Source organism: Saccoglossus kowalevskii, chromosome 1 (assembly GCF_978046115.1).
Source record: "Saccoglossus kowalevskii chromosome 1, keSacKowa6.1, whole genome shotgun sequence".
In the NCBI taxonomy this organism is placed as follows: domain Eukaryota; kingdom Metazoa; phylum Hemichordata; class Enteropneusta; family Harrimaniidae; genus Saccoglossus; species Saccoglossus kowalevskii.
Window position 1 is genome coordinate 42,239,655 of NC_140641.1, and position 22,951 is coordinate 42,262,605.

Sequence of the window (22,951 nt, forward strand, 5' to 3'; positions counted from 1 at the left end):
TTTAAGGAGGTTATTGGTGCATACGGGTGAAAGGGGAGACCCTGAGAAATATGGTTCTGTCCCGTGTAATCGTCCTAGGTGTAATACTTGTCCTTTTATTACAGACACTAATCGTATATTTGGTCCCAAGGGAGATGTTGAGGTCAAATATCCGTTCAGTTGTATCACTATGAATGTTGTATATTGCATTTCATGTATTAGATGCGGGAAACTTTATATTGGTTCTACAGTTCGTCGACTGGGTGATCGGTTTGCTGAGCATCTACGGCAAACTAGACAGAAAAATCGTTATTATCCGGTTTCACTTCATTTTAATTCTAGTGGACATAATATTACAGATATGTCTATTTCTGGTGTATGTGTTGTCAATGGCAACGAAAATCAGCTCAGGCGTGTCGAGGAGGAAACTATATTCCGCCTTGGAACTAAAGAACCCCATGGTATTAACAAACAGTTCAACTCATTTGTTGAGCTCACTACCTAAGGCGCGTTATTTGTTCTATTGTTGAATTTTTTGTGATTCTAACTTATAGTTCATGCGCGTTCTTACGTTCCTATGTTCTACCTGTACGTTATCACACTTGCTTCTATGCTATCGATAAAGAGCCATTGCTCGAAACGTCTAGCTATTTTTAATAGTTATTTAGGACTACGATTACCAAATATTATCTTCAATATATCATGGCATACATGGACTGCTAGTACATCATGGCATACATGGACTACTAGTACATCATGGCATACATGGACTACTTGTACATCATGGCATACATGGACTACTAGTACATCATGGCATACGTGGACTACTTGTACATCATGGCATACATGAACTACTTGTACATCATGGCATACATGGACTACTAGTACATCATGGCATACATGGACTACTAGTACATTATGGCATACATGGACTACTAGTACATCATGGCATACATGGACTACTAGTACATCATGGCATACATGGACTACTTGTACATCATGGCATACATGGACTACTTGTACATCATGGCATACATGGACTACTAGTACATCATGGCATACATGGTCTACATCATGGCATACATGGTCTACATCATGGAATACATGGACTACTAGTACATCATGGAATACATGGACTACTAGTACATCATGGAATACATGGACTTACCAGTACATCATGGCATACATGGACTACTTGTACATCATGGCATACATGGACTACTAGTACATCATGGCATACATGGACTACTAGTACATCATGGCATACATGGACTACTTGTACATCATGGCATACATGGACTACTAGTACATCATGGCATACATGGACTACTTGTACATCATGGCATACATGGACTACTAGTACATCATGGCATACATGGAATACTTGTACATCATGGCAAACATGGACTACAAGTACATCATGGCATACATGGACTAGTACATCATGGAATACATGGACTAGTACATCATGGAATACATGGACTACTAGTACATCATGGCATACATGGACTACTAGTACATCATGGCATACATGGACTACTAGTACATCATGGCATACATGGACTACTAGTACATCATGGAATACATGGACTACTAGTACATCATGGCATACATGGGCTACTAGTACATTATGGCATACATGGACTACATCATGGCATACATGGACTACTAGTACATCATGGCATACATGGACTAGTACATCATGACATACATGGACTACTAGTACATCATGGCATACATGGACTACTGTACATCATGGCATACATGGACTACTAGTACATCATGGCATACATGGACTACTAGTACATCATGGCATACATGGACTACTCGTACATCATGGCATACATGGACTACTAGTACATCATGGCATACATGGACTACTTGTACATCATGGCATACATGGACTACTAGTACATCATGGCATACATGGACTACTAGTACATCATGGCATACATGGACTACTAGTACATCATGGCATACATGGACTGCTAGTACATCATGGCATACATGGACTACTAGTACATCATGGCATACATGGACTACTTGTACATCATGGCATACATGGACTACTTGTACATCATGGCATACATGGACTACTAGTACATCATGGCATACATGAACTACTTGTACATCATGGCATACATGGACTACTAGTACATCATGGCATACATGGACTACTTGTACATCATGGCATACATGGACTACTAGTACATCATGGCATACATGGACTACTAGTACATCATGGCATACATGGACTACTAGTACATCATGGCATACATGGACTACTTGTACATCATGGCATACATGGACTACTTGTACATCATGGCATACATGGACTACTAGTACATCATGTCATACATGAACTACTAGTACATCATGGCATACATGGACTACTAGTACATCATGGCATACATGGACTACTAGTACATCATGGCATACATGGACTACTAGTACATCATGGCATACATGGACTACTAGTACATCATGGCATACATGGACTGCTAGTACATCATGGCATACATGGACTACTAGTACATCATGGCATACATGGACTACTAGTACATCATGGCATACATGGACTACTTGTACATCATGGCATACATGGACTACTAGTACATCATGGCATACGTGGACTACTTGTACATCATGGCATACATGAACTACTTGTACATCATGGCATACATGGACTACTAGTACATCATGGCATACATGGACTACTAGTACATTATGGCATACATGGACTACTAGTACATCATGGCATACATGGACTACTAGTACATCATGGCATACATGGACTACTTGTACATCATGGCATACATGGAATACTTGTACATCATGGCATACATGGACTACTAGTACATCATGGCATACATGGTCTACATCATGGCATACATGGACTAGTACATCATGGAATACATGGACTACTAGTACATCATGGAATACATGGACTACTAGTACATCATGGCATACATGGACTACTAGTACATCATGGAATACATGGACTACTAGTACATCATGGCATACATGGACTACTAGTACATCATGGCATACATGGACTACTTGTACATCATGGCATACATGGACTACTAGTACATCATGGCATACATGGACTACTTGTACATCATGGCATACATGGACTACTAGTACATCATGGCATACATGGACTACTTGTACATCATGGCAAACATGGACTACAAGTACATCATGGCATACATGGACTAGTACATCATGGAATACATGGACTAGTACATCATGGAATACATGGACTACTAGTACATCATGGCATACATGGACTACTAGTACATCATGGCATACATGGACTACTAGTACATCATGGCATACATGGACTACTAGTACATCATGGCATACATGGACTACTAATACATCATGGCATACATGGACTACTAGTACATCATGGCATACTTGTACATCATGGCATACTTGTACATCATGGCATACATGGACTACTAGTACATCATGGCATACATAGACTACTTGTACATCATGGCATACATAGACTACTTGTACATCATGGCATACATGGACTACATCATGGCATACATGGACTAGTACATCATGGCATACATGGACTACTAGTACATCATGGCATACATGGACTACTAATACATCATGGCATACATGGACTACTAGTACATCATGGCATACTTGTACATCATGGCATACATGGACTACTAGTACATCATGGCATACATAGACTACTTGTACATCATGGCATACATGGACTACATCATGGCATACATGGACTAGTACATCATGGAATACATGGACTACTAGTACATCATGGAATACATGGACTACTAGTACATCATGGCATACATGGACTACTAGTACATCATGGCATACATGGACTACTTGTACATCATGGCATACATGGACTACCAGTACATCATGGCATACATGGACTACCAGTACATCATGGCATACATGGACTACCAGTACATCATGGCATACATGGACTACCAGTACATCATGGCATACATGGACTACTTGTACATCATGGCATACATGGACTACTAGTACATCATGGCATGCATGGATTACTTGTACATCATGGCATGCATGGATTACTTGTACATCATGGCATGCATGGACTACTAGTACATCATGGCATACATGGACTACTTGTACATCATGGCATACATGGACTACTAGTACATCATGGCATACATGGACTACTAGTACATCATGGCATACATGGACTACTAGTACATCATGGCATACATGGACTACTAGTACATCATGGCATACATGGACTACATCATGGCATACATGGACTACTAGTACATCATGGCATACATTGACTACTAGTACATCATGGCATACATGGACTACTAGTACATCATGGCATAGATGGACTACTAATACATCATGGCATACATGGACTACTAGTACATCATGGCATACTTGTACATCATGGCATACATGGACTACTAGTACATCATGGCATACATAGACTACTTGTACATCATGGCATACATGGACTACATCATGGCATACATGGACTACATCAGGGCATACATGGACTACATCATGGCATACATGGACTACTAGTACATCATGGCATACATGGACTACTAGTACATCATGGCATACATGGACGACGAGTACATCATGGCATACATGGACTACTAGTACATCATGGCATACATGGACTACTAGTACATCATGGCATACTTGTACATCATGGCATACATGGACTACTAGTACATCATGGCATACATGGACTACTAGTACATCATGCCATACATGGACTACTAGTACATCATGCCATACATGGACTACTAGTACATCATGGCATACTTGTACATCATGGCATACATGGACTACTAGTACATCATGGCATACATAGACTACTTGTACATCATGGCATACATGGACTACATCATGGCATACATGGACTACATCAGGGCATACATGGACTACATCATGGCATACATGGACTACTAGTACATCATGGCATACATGGACTACTTGTACATCATGGCATACATGGACGACGAGTACATCATGGCATACATGGACTACCAGTACATCATGGCATACATGGACTACTAGTACATCATGGCATACATGGACTACTAGTACATCATGGCATACATGGACTACTAGTACATCATGGCATACATGGACTACTAGTACATCATGGCATACTTGTACATCATGGCATACATGGACTACTAGTACATCATGGCATACATGGACTACTAGTACATCATGGCATACATGGACTACTAGTACATCATGGCATACATGGACTAGTACATCATGGCATACATGGACTACTAGTACATCATGGCATACATGGACTATTAGTACATCATGGCATACATGGACTACTTGTACATCATGGCATACATGGACTACCAGTACATCATGGCATACATGGACTACCAGTACATCATGGCATACATGGACTACCAGTACATCATGGCATACATGGACTACCAGTACATCATGGCATACATGGACTACCAGTACATCATGGCATACATGGACTACCAGTACATCATGGCATACATGGACTACTTGTACATCATGGCATACATGGACTACTAGTACATCATGGCATACATGGACTACTAGTACATCATGGCATACATGGACTACTAGTACATCATGGCATACATGGACTACCAGTACATCATGGCATACATGGACAACTTGTACATCATGGCATACATGGACTACCAGTACATCATGGCATACATGGACTACCAGTACATCATGGCATACATGGACTTACCAGTACATCATGGCATACATGGACTACTTGTACATCATGGCATACATTGACTACTAGTACATCATGGCATACATGGACTACTAGTACATCATGGCATAGATGGACTACTAATACATCATGGCATACATGGACTACTAGTACATCATGGCATACTTGTACATCATGGCATACATGGACTACTAGTACATCATGGCATACATAGACTACTTGTACATCATGGCATACATGGACTACATCATGGCATACATGGACTACATCAGGGCATACATGGACTACATCATGGCATACATGGACTACTAGTACATCATGGCATACATGGACTACTAGTACATCATGGCATACATGGACGACGAGTACATCATGGCATACATGGACTACTAGTACATCATGGCATACATGGACTACTAGTACATCATGGCATACTTGTACATCATGGCATACATGGACTACTAGTACATCATGGCATACATGGACTACTAGTACATCATGGCATACATAGACTACTTGTACATCATGGCATACATGGACTACATCATGGCATACATGGACTACATCAGGGCATACATGGACTACATCATGGCATACATGGACTACTAGTACATCATGGCATACATGGACTACTTGTACATCATGGCATACATGGACGACGAGTACATCATGGCATACATGGACTACCAGTACATCATGGCATACATGGACTACTAGTACATCATGGCATACATGGACTACTAGTACATCATGGCATACATGGACTACTAGTACATCATGGCATACATGGACTACTAGTACATCATGGCATACTTGTACATCATGGCATACATGGACTACTAGTACATCATGGCATACATGGACTACTAGTACATCATGGCATACATGGACTACTAGTACATCATGGCATACATGGACTAGTACATCATGGCATACATGGACTACTAGTACATCATGGCATACATGGACTATTAGTACATCATGGCATACATGGACTACTTGTACATCATGGCATACATGGACTACCAGTACATCATGGCATACATGGACTACCAGTACATCATGGCATACATGGACTACCAGTACATCATGGCATACATGGACTACCAGTACATCATGGCATACATGGACTACCAGTACATCATGGCATACATGGACTACCAGTACATCATGGCATACATGGACTACTTGTACATCATGGCATACATGGACTACTAGTACATCATGGCATACATGGACTACTAGTACATCATGGCATACATGGACTACTAGTACATCATGGCATACATGGACTACCAGTACATCATGGCATACATGGACAACTTGTACATCATGGCATACATGGACTACCAGTACATCATGGCATACATGGACTACCAGTACATCATGGCATACATGGACTTACCAGTACATCATGGCATACATGGACTACTTGTACATCATGGCATACATGGACTTACCAGTACATCATGGCATACATGGACTACTTGTACATCATGGCATACATGGACTACTAGTACATCATGGCATACATGGACTACTAGTACATCATGGCATACATGGGCTACTAGTACATTATGGCATACATGGGCTACTAGTACATTATGGCATACATGGACTACATCATGGCATACATGGACTACTAGTACATCATGGCATACATAGACTAGTACATCATGACATACATGGACTACTAGTACATCATGGCATACATGGACTACTGTACATCATGGCATACATGGACTACTAGTACATCATGGCATACATGGACTACTAGTACATCATGGCATACATGGACTACTAGTACATCATGGCATACATGGACTACTCGTACATCATGGCATACATGGACTACTAGTACATCATGGCATACATGGACTACTTGTACATCATGGCATACATGGACTACTAGTACATCATGGCATACATGGACTACTAGTACATCATGGCATACATGGACTACTAGTACATCATGGCATACATGGACTGCTAGTACATCATGGCATACATGGACTACTAGTACATCATGGCATACATGGACTACTTGTACATCATGGCATACATGGACTACTTGTACATCATGGCATACATGGACTACTAGTACATCATGGCATACATGAACTACTTGTACATCATGGCATACATGGACTACTAGTACATCATGGCATACATGGACTACTTGTACATCATGGCATACATGGACTACTAGTACATCATGGCATACATGGACTACTAGTACATCATGGCATACATGGACTACTAGTACATCATGGCATACATGGACTACTTGTACATCATGGCATACATGGACTACTTGTACATCATGGCATACATGGACTACTAGTACATCATGTCATACATGAACTACTAGTACATCATGGCATACATGGACTACTAGTACATCATGGCATACATGGACTACTAGTACATCATGGCATACATGGACTACTAGTACATCATGGCATACATGGACTACTAGTACATCATGGCATACATGGACTGCTAGTACATCATGGCATACATGGACTACTAGTACATCATGGCATACATGGACTACTTGTACATCATGGCATACATGGACTACTAGTACATCATGGCATACGTGGACTACTTGTACATCATGGCATACATGAACTACTTGTACATCATGGCATACATGGACTACTAGTACATCATGGCATACATGGACTACTAGTACATTATGGCATACATGGACTACTAGTACATCATGGCATACATGGACTACTAGTACATCATGGCATACATGGACTACTTGTACATCATGGCATACATGGACTACTTGTACATCATGGCATACATGGACTACTAGTACATCATGGCATACATGGTCTACATCATGGCATACATGGACTAGTACATCATGGAATACATGGACTACTAGTACATCATGGAATACATGGACTACTAGTACATCATGGCATACATGGACTTACCAGTACATCATGGCATACATGGACTACTTGTACATCATGGCATACATGGACTACTAGTACATCATGGCATACATGGACTACTAGTACATCATGGCATACATGGGCTACTAGTACATTATGGCATACATGGGCTACTAGTACATTATGGCATACATGGACTACATCATGGCATACATGGACTACTAGTACATCATGGCATACATGGACTAGTACATCATGACATACATGGACTACTAGTACATCATGGCATACATGGACTACTATACATCATGGCATACATGGACTACTAGTACATCATGGCATACATGGACTACTAGTACATCATGGCATACATGGACTACTCGTACATCATGGCATACATGGACTACTAGTACATCATGGCATACATGGACTACTTGTACATCATGGCATACATGGACTACTAGTACATCATGGCATACATGGACTACTAGTACATCATGGCATACATGGACTACTAGTACATCATGGCATACATGGACTGCTAGTACATCATGGCATACATGGACTACTAGTACATCATGGCATACATGGACTACTTGTACATCATGGCATACATGGACTACTTGTACATCATGGCATACATGGACTACTAGTACATCATGGCATACATGAACTACTTGTACATCATGGCATACATGGACTACTAGTACATCATGGCATACATGGACTACTTGTACATCATGGCATACATGGACTACTAGTACATCATGGCATACATGGACTACTAGTACATCATGGCATACATGGACTACTAGTACATCATGGCATACATGGACTGCTAGTACATCATGGCATACATGGACTACTAGTACATCATGGCATACATGGACTACTTGTACATCATGGCATACATGGACTACTTGTACATCATGGCATACATGGACTACTAGTACATCATGGCATACATGAACTACTTGTACATCATGGCATACATGGACTACTTGTACATCATGGCATACATGAACTACTTGTACATCATGGCATACATGGACTACTAGTACATCATGGCATACATGGACTACTAGTACATTATGGCATACATGGACTACTAGTACATCATGGCATACATGGACTACTAGTACATCATGGCATACATGGACTACTTGTACATCATGGCATACATGGAATACTTGTACATCATGGCATACATGGACTACTAGTACATCATGGCATACATGGTCTACATCATGGCATACATGGACTAGTACATCATGGAATACATGGACTACTAGTACATCATGGAATACATGGACTACTAGTACATCATGGCATACATGGACTACTAGTACATCATGGAATACATGGACTACTAGTACATCATGGCATACATGGACTACTAGTACATCATGGCATACATGGACTACTTGTACATCATGGCATACATGGACTACTAGTACATCATGGCATACATGGACTACTTGTACATCATGGCATACATGGACTACTAGTACATCATGGCATACATGGAATACTTGTACATCATGGCAAACATGGACTACAAGTACATCATGGCATACATGGACTAGTACATCATGGAATACATGGACTAGTACATCATGGAATACATGGACTACTAGTACATCATGGCATACATGGACTACTAGTACATCATGGCATACATGGACTACTAGTACATCATGGCATACATGGACTACTAGTACATCATGGCATACATGGACTACTAATACATCATGGCATACATGGACTACTAGTACATCATGGCATACTTGTACATCATGGCATACTTGTACATCATGGCATACATGGACTACTAGTACATCATGGCATACATAGACTACTTGTACATCATGGCATACATAGACTACTTGTACATCATGGCATACATGGACTACATCATGGCATACATGGACTAGTACATCATGGCATACATGGACTACTAGTACATCATGGCATACATGGACTACTAATACATCATGGCATACATGGACTACTAGTACATCATGGCATACTTGTACATCATGGCATACATGGACTACTAGTACATCATGGCATACATAGACTACTTGTACATCATGGCATACATGGACTACATCATGGCATACATGGACTAGTACATCATGGAATACATGGACTACTAGTACATCATGGAATACATGGACTACTAGTACATCATGGCATACATGGACTACTAGTACATCATGGCATACATGGACTACTTGTACATCATGGCATACATGGACTACCAGTACATCATGGCATACATGGACTACCAGTACATCATGGCATACATGGACTACCAGTACATCATGGCATACATGGACTACCAGTACATCATGGCATACATGGACTACTTGTACATCATGGCATACATGGACTACTAGTACATCATGGCATGCATGGATTACTTGTACATCATGGCATGCATGGATTACTTGTACATCATGGCATGCATGGACTACTAGTACATCATGGCATACATGGACTACTTGTACATCATGGCATACATGGACTACTAGTACATCATGGCATACATGGACTACTAGTACATCATGGCATACATGGACTACTAGTACATCATGGCATACATGGACTACTAGTACATCATGGCATACATGGACTACATCATGGCATACATGGACTACTAGTACATCATGGCATACATTGACTACTAGTACATCATGGCATACATGGACTACTAGTACATCATGGCATAGATGGACTACTAATACATCATGGCATACATGGACTACTAGTACATCATGGCATACTTGTACATCATGGCATACATGGACTACTAGTACATCATGGCATACATAGACTACTTGTACATCATGGCATACATGGACTACATCATGGCATACATGGACTACATCAGGGCATACATGGACTACATCATGGCATACATGGACTACTAGTACATCATGGCATACATGGACTACTAGTACATCATGGCATACATGGACGACGAGTACATCATGGCATACATGGACTACTAGTACATCATGGCATACATGGACTACTAGTACATCATGGCATACTTGTACATCATGGCATACATGGACTACTAGTACATCATGGCATACATGGACTACTAGTACATCATGCCATACATGGACTACTAGTACATCATGCCATACATGGACTAGTACATCATGGCATACATGGACTACTAGTACATCATGGCATACATGGACTACTAGTACATCATGGAATACATGGACTACTAGTACATCATGGAATACATGGACTACTAGTACATCATGGCATACATGGACTACTAGTACATCATGGCATACATGGACTACTAGTACATCATGGCATACATGGACTACCAGTACATCATGGCATACATGGACTACCAGTACATCATGGCATACATGGACTACCAGTACATCATGGCATATATGGACTACCAGTACATCATGGCATACATGGACTACCAGTACATCATGGCATACATGGACTACTTGTACATCATTGCATACATGGACTACTAGTACATCATGGCATGCATGGATTACTTGTACATCATGGCATGCATGGATTACTTGTACATCATGGCATACATGGACTACTTGTACATCATGGCATACATGGACTACTAGTACATCATGGCATACATGGACTACTAGTACATCATGGCATACATGGACTACTAGTACATCATGGCATACATGGACTACTAGTACATCATGGCATACATGGAATACTAGTACATCATGGCATACATGGGCTACTAGTACATTATGGCATACATGGACTACATCATGGCATACATGGACTACTAGTACATCATGGCATACATTGACTACTAGTACATCATGGCATACATGGACTAGTACATCATGGCATACATGGACTACTAGTACATCATGGCATACATGGACTACTAGTACATCATGGCATAGATGGACTACTAATACATCATGGCATACATGGACTACTAGTACATCATGGCATACTTGTACATCATGGCATACATGGACTACTAGTACATCATGGCATACATAGACTACTTGTACATCATGGCATACATGGACTACATCATGGCATACATGGACTACATCAGGGCATACATGGACTACATCATGGCATACATGGACTACTAGTACATCATGGCATACATGGACTACTTGTACATCATGGCATACATGGACGACGAGTACATCATGGCATACATGGACTACTAGTACATCATGGCATACATGGACTACTAGTACATCATGGCATACATGGACTACTAGTACATCATGGCATACATGGACTACTAGTACATCATGGTATACATGGACTACTAGTACATCATGGCATACATGGACTACCAGTACATCATGGCATACATGGACTACTAGTGCATCATGGCATACATGGACTACTAGTACATCATGGCATACATGGACTACTAGTACATCATGGCATACATGGACTACTTGTACATCATGGCATACATGGACTACTTGTACATCATGGCATACATGGACTACTTGTACATCATGGCATACATGGACTACTTGTACATCATGGCATACATGGACTACTAGTACATCATGGCATACATGGACTACTAGTACATCATGGCATACATGGACTACTTGTACATCATGGCATACATGGACTACTTGTACATCATGGCATACATGGACTACTAGTACATCATGGCATACATGGACTACTTGTACATCATGGCATACATGGATTACTAGTACATCATGGCATACATGGACTACTTGTACATCATGGCATACATGGACTACTTGTACATCATGGCATACATGGACTACTTGTACATCATGGCATACATGGACTACTAGTACATCATGGCATACATGGACTACTAGTACATCATGGCATACATGGACTACTAGTACATCATGGCATACATGGACTAGTACATCATGGCATGCATGGACTAGTACATCATGGCATGCATGGACTACTAGTACATCATGGCATACATGGACTACTTGTACATCATGGCATACATGGACTACTAGTACATCATGGCATACATGGACTACTAGTGCATCATGGCATACATGGACTACCAGTACATCATGGCATACATGGACTACCAGTACATCATGGCATACATGGACTACTTGTACATCATGGCATACATGGACTACTTGTACATCATGGCATACATGGACTACTAGTACATCATGGAATACATGGACTACTAGTACATCATGGAATACATGGACTACTAGTACATCATGGCATACATGGACTACTAGTACATCATGGCATACATGGACTACTTGTACATCATGGCATACATGGACTACCAGTACATCATGGCATACATGGACTACCAGTACATCATGGCATACATGGACTACCAGTACATCATGGCATACATGGACTACCAGTACATCATGGCATACATGGACTACTTGTACATCATGGCATACATGGACTACTAGTACATCATGGCATGCATGGACTACTAGTACATCATGGCATGCATGGACTACTAGTACATCATGGCATGCATGGATTACTTGTACATCATGGCATGCATGGACTACTAGTACATCATGGCATACATGGACTACTTGTACATCATGGCATACATGGACTACTAGTACATCATGGCATACATGGACTACTAGTACATCATGGCATACATGGACTACTAGTACATCATGGCATACATGGACTACTAGTACATCATGGCATACATGGAATACTAGTACATCATGGCATACATGGGCTACTAGTACATTATGGCATACATGGACTACATCATGGCATACATGGACTACTAGTACATCATGGCATACATTGACTACTAGTACATCATGGCATACATGGACTAGTACATCATGGCATACATGGACTACTAGTACATCATGGCATACATGGACTACTAGTACATCATGGCATAGATGGACTACTAATACATCATGGCATACATGGACTACTAGTACATCATGGCATACTTGTACATCATGGCATACATGGACTACTAGTACATCATGGCATACTTGTACATCATGGCATACATGGACTACTAGTACATCATGGCATACATAGACTACTTGTACATCATGGCATACATGGACTACATCATGGCATACATGGACTACATCAGGGCATACATGGACTACATCATGGCATACATGGACTACTAGTACATCATGGCATACATGGACTACTTGTACATCATGGCATACATGGACGACGAGTACATCATGGCATACATGGACTACTAGTACATCATGGCATACATGGACTACTAGTACATCATGGCATACATGGACTACTAGTACATCATGGTATACATGGACTACTAGTACATCATGGCATACATGGACTACTAGTACATCATGGCATACTTGTACATCATGGCATACATGGACTACTAGTACATCATGGCATACATGGACTACTAGTACATCATGGCATACATGGACTACTAGTACATCATGGCATACATGGACTAGTACATCATGGCATACATGGACTACTAGTACATCATGGCATACATGGACTACTAGTACATCATGGCATACATGGACTACTAGTACATCATGGCATACATGGACTACTTGTACATCATGGCATACATGGACTACCAGTACATCATGGCATACATGGACTACCAGTACATCATGGCATACATGGACTACCAGTACATCATGGCATACATGGACTACCAGTACATCATGGCATACATGGACTACTTGTACATCATGGCATACATGGACTACTTGTACATCATGGCATACATGGACTACTAGTACATCATGGCATACATGGGCTACTAGTACATCATGGCATACATGGGCTACTAGTACATCATGGCATACATGGGCTACTAGTACATTATGGCATACATGGGCTACTAGTACATTATGGCATACATGGGCTACTAGTACATTATGGCATACATGGACTACATCATGGCATACATGGACTACTAGTACATCATGGCATACATGGACTAGTACATCATGACATACATGGACTACTAGTACATCATGGCATACATGGACTACTAGTACATCATGGCATACATGGACTACTAGTACATCATGGCATACATGGACTACTAATACATCATGGCATACATGGACTACTAATACATCATGGCATACATGGACTACTAGTACATCATGGCATACATGGACTACTAGTACATCATGGCATACTTGTACATCATGGCATACATGGACTACTAGTACATCATGGCATACATAGACTACTTGTACATCATGGCATACATGGACTAGTACATCATTGCATACATGGACTACTAGTACATCATGGCATACATGGACTACTGGTACATCATGGCATACATGGACTACTGGTACATCATGGCACACATGGACTACCAGTACATCATGGCATACATGGACTACCAGTACATCATGGCATACATGGACTACCAGTACATCATGGCATACATGGACTACTTGTACATCATGGCATACATGGACTACTAGTACATCATGGCATACATGGACTACTAGTACATCATGGCATACATGGACTACTAGTACATCATGGCATACATGGACTACTTGTACATCATGGCATACATGGACTACTAGTACATCATGGCATACTTGTACATCATGGCATACATGGACTACTAGTACATCATGGCATACATGGACTACTAGTACATCATGGCATACATGGACTACTAGTACATCATGGCATACATGGACTACTAATACATCATGGCATACATGGACTACTAGTACATCATGGCATACATGGACTACTAGTACATCATGGCATACATGGACTACTTGTACATCATGGCATACATGGACTACCAGTACATCATGGCATACATGGACTACCAGTACATCATGGCATACATGGACTACCAGTACATCATGGCATACATGTACTACCAGTACATCATGGCATACATGGACTACTTGTACATCATGGCATACATGGACTACTAGTACATCATGACATACATGGACTACTAGTACATCATGACATACATGGACTACTAGTACATCATGGCATACATGGACTACTAGTACATCATGGCATACATGGACTACTAGTACATCATGGCATACATGGACTACTAGTACATCATGGCATACATGGACTACTAGTACATCATGACATACATGGGCTACATCATGGCATACATGGACTACTAGTACATCATGGCATACATTGACTACTAGTACATCATGGCATACATGGACTACTAGTACATCATGGCATACATGGACTACTAGTACATCATGGCATACATGGACTACTAGTACATCATGGCATAGATGGACTACTAATACATCATGGCATACATGGACTACTTGTACATCATGGCATACTTGTACATCATGGCATACTTGTACATCATGGCATACATGGACTACATCATGGCATACATGGACTACATCATGGCATACATGGACTACATCAGGGCATACATGGACTACATCATGGCATACATGGACTACTTGTACATCATGGCATACATGGACTACTTGTACATCATGGCATACATGGACTACTAGTTCATCATGGCATACATGGACTACTAGTACATCATGGCATACATGGACTACTAGTACATCATGGCATACATGGACTACTTGTACATCATGGCATACATAGACTACTAGGACATCATGGCATACATAGACTACTAGGACATCATGGCATACATAGACTACTAGGACATCATGGCATACATAGACTACTAGGACATCATGGCATACATAGACTACTAGGGCATCATGGCATACATGGACTACTAGTACATCATGGCATACATGGACTACTAGTACATCATGGCATACATGGACTACTAGTACATCATGGCATACATGGACTACTTGTACATCATGGCATACATGGACTACCAGTACATCATGGCATACATGGACTACCAGTACATCATGGCATACATGGACTACCAGTACATCATGGCATACATGGACTACCAGTACATCATGGCATACATGGACTACCAGTACATCATGGCATACATGGACTACCAGTACATCATGGCATACATGGACTACTTGTACATCATGGCATACATGGACTACTTGTACATCATGGCATACATGGACTACTAGTACATCATGGCATGCATGGACTACTAGTACATCATGGCATGCATGGACTACTAGTACATCATGGCATGCATGGACTACTTGTACATCATGGCATACATGGACTACTAGTGCATCATGGCATACATGGACTACTAGTACATCATGGCATACATGGACTACTAGTACATCATGGCATACATGGACTACTAGTACATCATGGCATACATGGACTACTAGTACATCATGGCATACATGGACTACTTGTACATCATGGCATACATGGACTACTTGTACATCATGGCATACATGGACTACTTGTACATCATGGCATACATGGACTACTTGTACATCATGGCATACATGGACTACTTGTACATCATGGCATACATGGACTACTTGTACATCATGGCATACATGGACTACTTGTACATCATGGCATACATGGACTACTTGTACATCATGGCATACATGGACTACTAGTACATCATGGCATACATGGACTACCAGTGCATCATGGAATACATGGACTACCAGTACATCATGGCATACATGGACTACTAGTACATCATGGCATACATGGACTACTAGTACATCATGGCATATATGGACTACTTGTACATCATGGCATACATGGACTACTTGTACATCATGGCATACATGGACTACTTGTACATCATGGCATACATGGACTACTTGTACATCATGGCATACATGGACTACTTGTACATCATGGCATACATGGACTACTTGTACATCATGGCATACATGGACTACTAGTACATCATGGCATACATGGACTACTAGTGCATCATGACATACATGGACTACCAGTACATCATGGCATACATGGACTACCAGTACATCATGGCATACATGGACTACCAGTACATCATGGCATACATGGACTACTAGTACATCATGGCATACATGGACTACCAGTACATCATGGCATACATGGACTACCAGTACATCATGGCATACATGGACTACTAGTGCATCATGGCATACATGGACTACTAGTACATCATGGCATACATGGACTACTAGTACATCATGGCATACATGGACTACTTGTACATCATGGCATACATGGACTACTTGTACATCATGGCATACATGGACTACTTGTACATCATGGCATACATGGACTAGTACATCATGGCATACATGGACTACTAGTACATCATGGCATACATGGACTACTAGTACATCATGGCATACATGGACTACTAGTACATCATGGCATACATGGACTACTAGTACATCATGGCATACATGGACTAGTACATCATGGCATGCATGGACTAGTACATCATGGCATGCATGGACTACTAGTACATCATGGCATACATGGACTACTTGTACATCATGGCATACATGGACTACTAGTACATCATGGCATACATGGACTACTAGTGCATCATGGCATACATGGACTACCAGTACATCATGGCATACATGGACTACCAGTACATCATGGCATACATGGACTACTAGTACATCATGGCATACATGGACTACTAGTACATCATGGCATACATGGACTACCAGTACATCATGGCATACATGGACTACCAGTACATCATGGCATACATGGACTACTTGTACATCATGGCATACATGGACTACCAGTACATCATGGCATACATGGACTACCAGTACATCATGGCATACATGGACTACCAGTACATCATGGCATACATGTACTACCAGTACATCATGGCATACATGGACTACTTGTACATCATGGCATACATGGACTACTAGTACATCATGACATACATGGACTACTAGTACATCATGACATACATGGACTACTAGTACATCATGGCATACATGGACTACTAGTACATCATGGCATACATGGACTACTAGTACATCATGGCATACATGGACTACTAGTACATCATGGCATACATGGACTACTAGTACATCATGACATACATGGGCTACATCATGGCATACATGGACTACTAGTACATCATGGCATACATTGACTACTAGTACATCATGGCATACATGGACTACTAGTACATCATGGCATACATGGACTACTAGTACATCATGGCATACATGGACTACTAGTACATCATGGCATACATGGACTACTAGTACATCATGGCATAGATGGACTACTAATACATCATGGCATACATGGACTACTTGTACATCATGGCATACTTGTACATCATGGCATACTTGTACATCATGGCATACATGGACTACATCATGGCATACATGGACTACATCATGGCATACATGGACTACATCAGGGCATACATGGACTACATCATGGCATACATGGACTACTTGTACATCATGGCATACATGGACTACTTGTACATCATGGCATACATGGACTACTAGTTCATCATGGCATACATGGACTACTAGTACATCATGGCATACATGGACTACTAGTACATCATTGCATACATGGACTACTTGTACATCATGGCATACATAGACTACTAGGACATCATGGCATACATAGACTACTAGGACATCATGGCATACATAGACTACTAGGACATCATGGCATACATAGACTACTAGGGCATCATGGCATACATGGACTACTAGTACATCATGGCATACATGGACTACTAGTACATCATGGCATACATGGACTACTAGTACATCATGGCATACATGGACTACTTGTACATCATGGCATACATGGACTACCAGTACATCATGGCATACATGGACTACCAGTACATCATGGCATACATGGACTACCAGTACATCATGGCATACATGGACTACCAGTACATCATGGCATACATGGACTACCAGTACATCATGGCATACATGGACTACCAGTACATCATGGCATACATGGACTACTTGTACATCATGGCATACATGGACTACTTGTACATCATGGCATACATGGACTACTAGTACATCATGGCATGCATGGACTACTAGTACATCATGGCATGCATGGACTACTAGTACATCATGGCATGCATGGACTACTTGTACATCATGGCATACATGGACTACTAGTGCATCATGGCATACATGGACTACTAGTACATCATGGCATACATGGACTACTAGTACATCATGGCATACATGGACTACTAGTACATCATGGCATACATGGACTACTAGTACATCATGGCATACATGGACTACTTGTACATCATGGCATACATGGACTACTTGTACATCATGGCATACATGGACTACTTGTACATCATGGCATACATGGACTACTTGTACATCATGGCATACATGGACTACTTGTACATCATGGCATACATGGACTACTTGTACATCATGGCATACATGGACTACTAGTACATCATGGCATACATGGACTACCAGTGCATCATGGAATACATGGACTACCAGTACATCATGGCATACATGGACTACTAGTACATCATGGCATACATGGACTACTAGTACATCATGGCATATATGGACTACTTGTACATCATGGCATACATGGACTACTTGTACATCATGGCATACATGGACTACTTGTACATCATGGCATACATGGACTACTTGTACATCATGGCATACATGGACTACTTGTACATCATGGCATACATGGACTACTTGTACATCATGGCATACATGGACTACTAGTACATCATGGCATACATGGACTACTAGTGCATCATGACATACATGGACTACCAGTACATCATGGCATACATGGACTACCAGTACATCATGGCATACATGGACTACCAGTACATCATGGCATACATGGACTACTAGTACATCATGGCATACATGGACTACCAGTACATCATGGCATACATGGACTACCAGTACATCATGGCATACATGGACTACTAGTGCATCATGGCATACATGGACTACTAGTACATCATGGCATACATGGACTACTAGTACATCATGGCATACATGGACTACTTGTACATCATGGCATACATGGACTACTTGTACATCATGGCATACATGGACTACTTGTACATCATGGCATACATGGACTACTAGTACATCATGGCATACATGGACTACTAGTACATCATGGCATACATGGACTACTAGTACATCATGGCATACATGGACTACTAGTACATCATGGCATACATGGACTACTAGTACATCATGGCATACATGGACTAGTACATCATGGCATGCATGGACTAGTACATCATGGCATGCATGGACTACTAGTACATCATGGCATGCATGGACTACTAGTACATCATGGCATACATGGACTACTTGTACATCATGGCATACATGGACTACTAGTACATCATGGCATACATGGACTACTAGTGCATCATGGCATACATGGACTACCAGTGCATCATGGCATACATGGACTACCAGTACATCATGGCATACATGGACTACTAGTACATCATGGCATACATGGACTACTAGTACATCATGGCATACATGGACTACCAGTACATCATGGCATACATGGACTACCAGTACATCATGGCATACATGGACTACCAGTACATCATGGCATACATGGACTACCAGTACATCATGGCATACATTGACTACTTGTACATCATGGCATACATTGACTACTTGTACATCATGGCATACATGGACTACTAGTACATCATGGCATGTATGGACTACTAGTACATCATGGCATGCATGGACTACTAGTACATCATGGCATACATGGACTACTTGTACATCATGGCATACATGGACTACTAGTGCATCATGGCATACATGGACTACTAGTACATCATGGCATACATGGACTACTAGTACATCATGGCATACATGGACTACTAGTACATCATGGCATACATGGACTACTAGTACATCATGGCATACATGGACTACTAGTACATCATGGCATACATGGACTACTAGTACATCATGGCATACATGGACTACTTGTACATCATGGCATACATGGACTACTAGTGCATCATGGCATACATGGACTACTAGTACATCATGGCATACATGGACTACTAGTACATCATGGCATACATGGACTACTTGTACATCATGGCATACATGGACTACTAGTACATCATGGCATACATGGACTACTAGTACATTATGGCATACATGGACTACTTGTACATCATGGCATACATGGACTACTTGTACATCATGGCATACATGGACTACTAGTACATCATGGCATACATGGACTACTAGTACATTATGGCATACATGGACTACTAGTACATCATGGCATATATACACAAATATAATATCATCACCTGAAGGCTGCATGAATGCTGACACTT

General features: G+C 41.0%; 1 protein-coding gene across 1 annotated transcript in view; it reads left to right on the forward strand.

The window, feature by feature from the left end:
• Positions 1–22,951, forward strand: part of LOC102808485 (integral membrane protein GPR180-like) — a 56,769-nt gene that overhangs the window by 21,001 nt on the left and 12,817 nt on the right. The gene's annotated exons all lie outside the window — the stretch shown is intronic.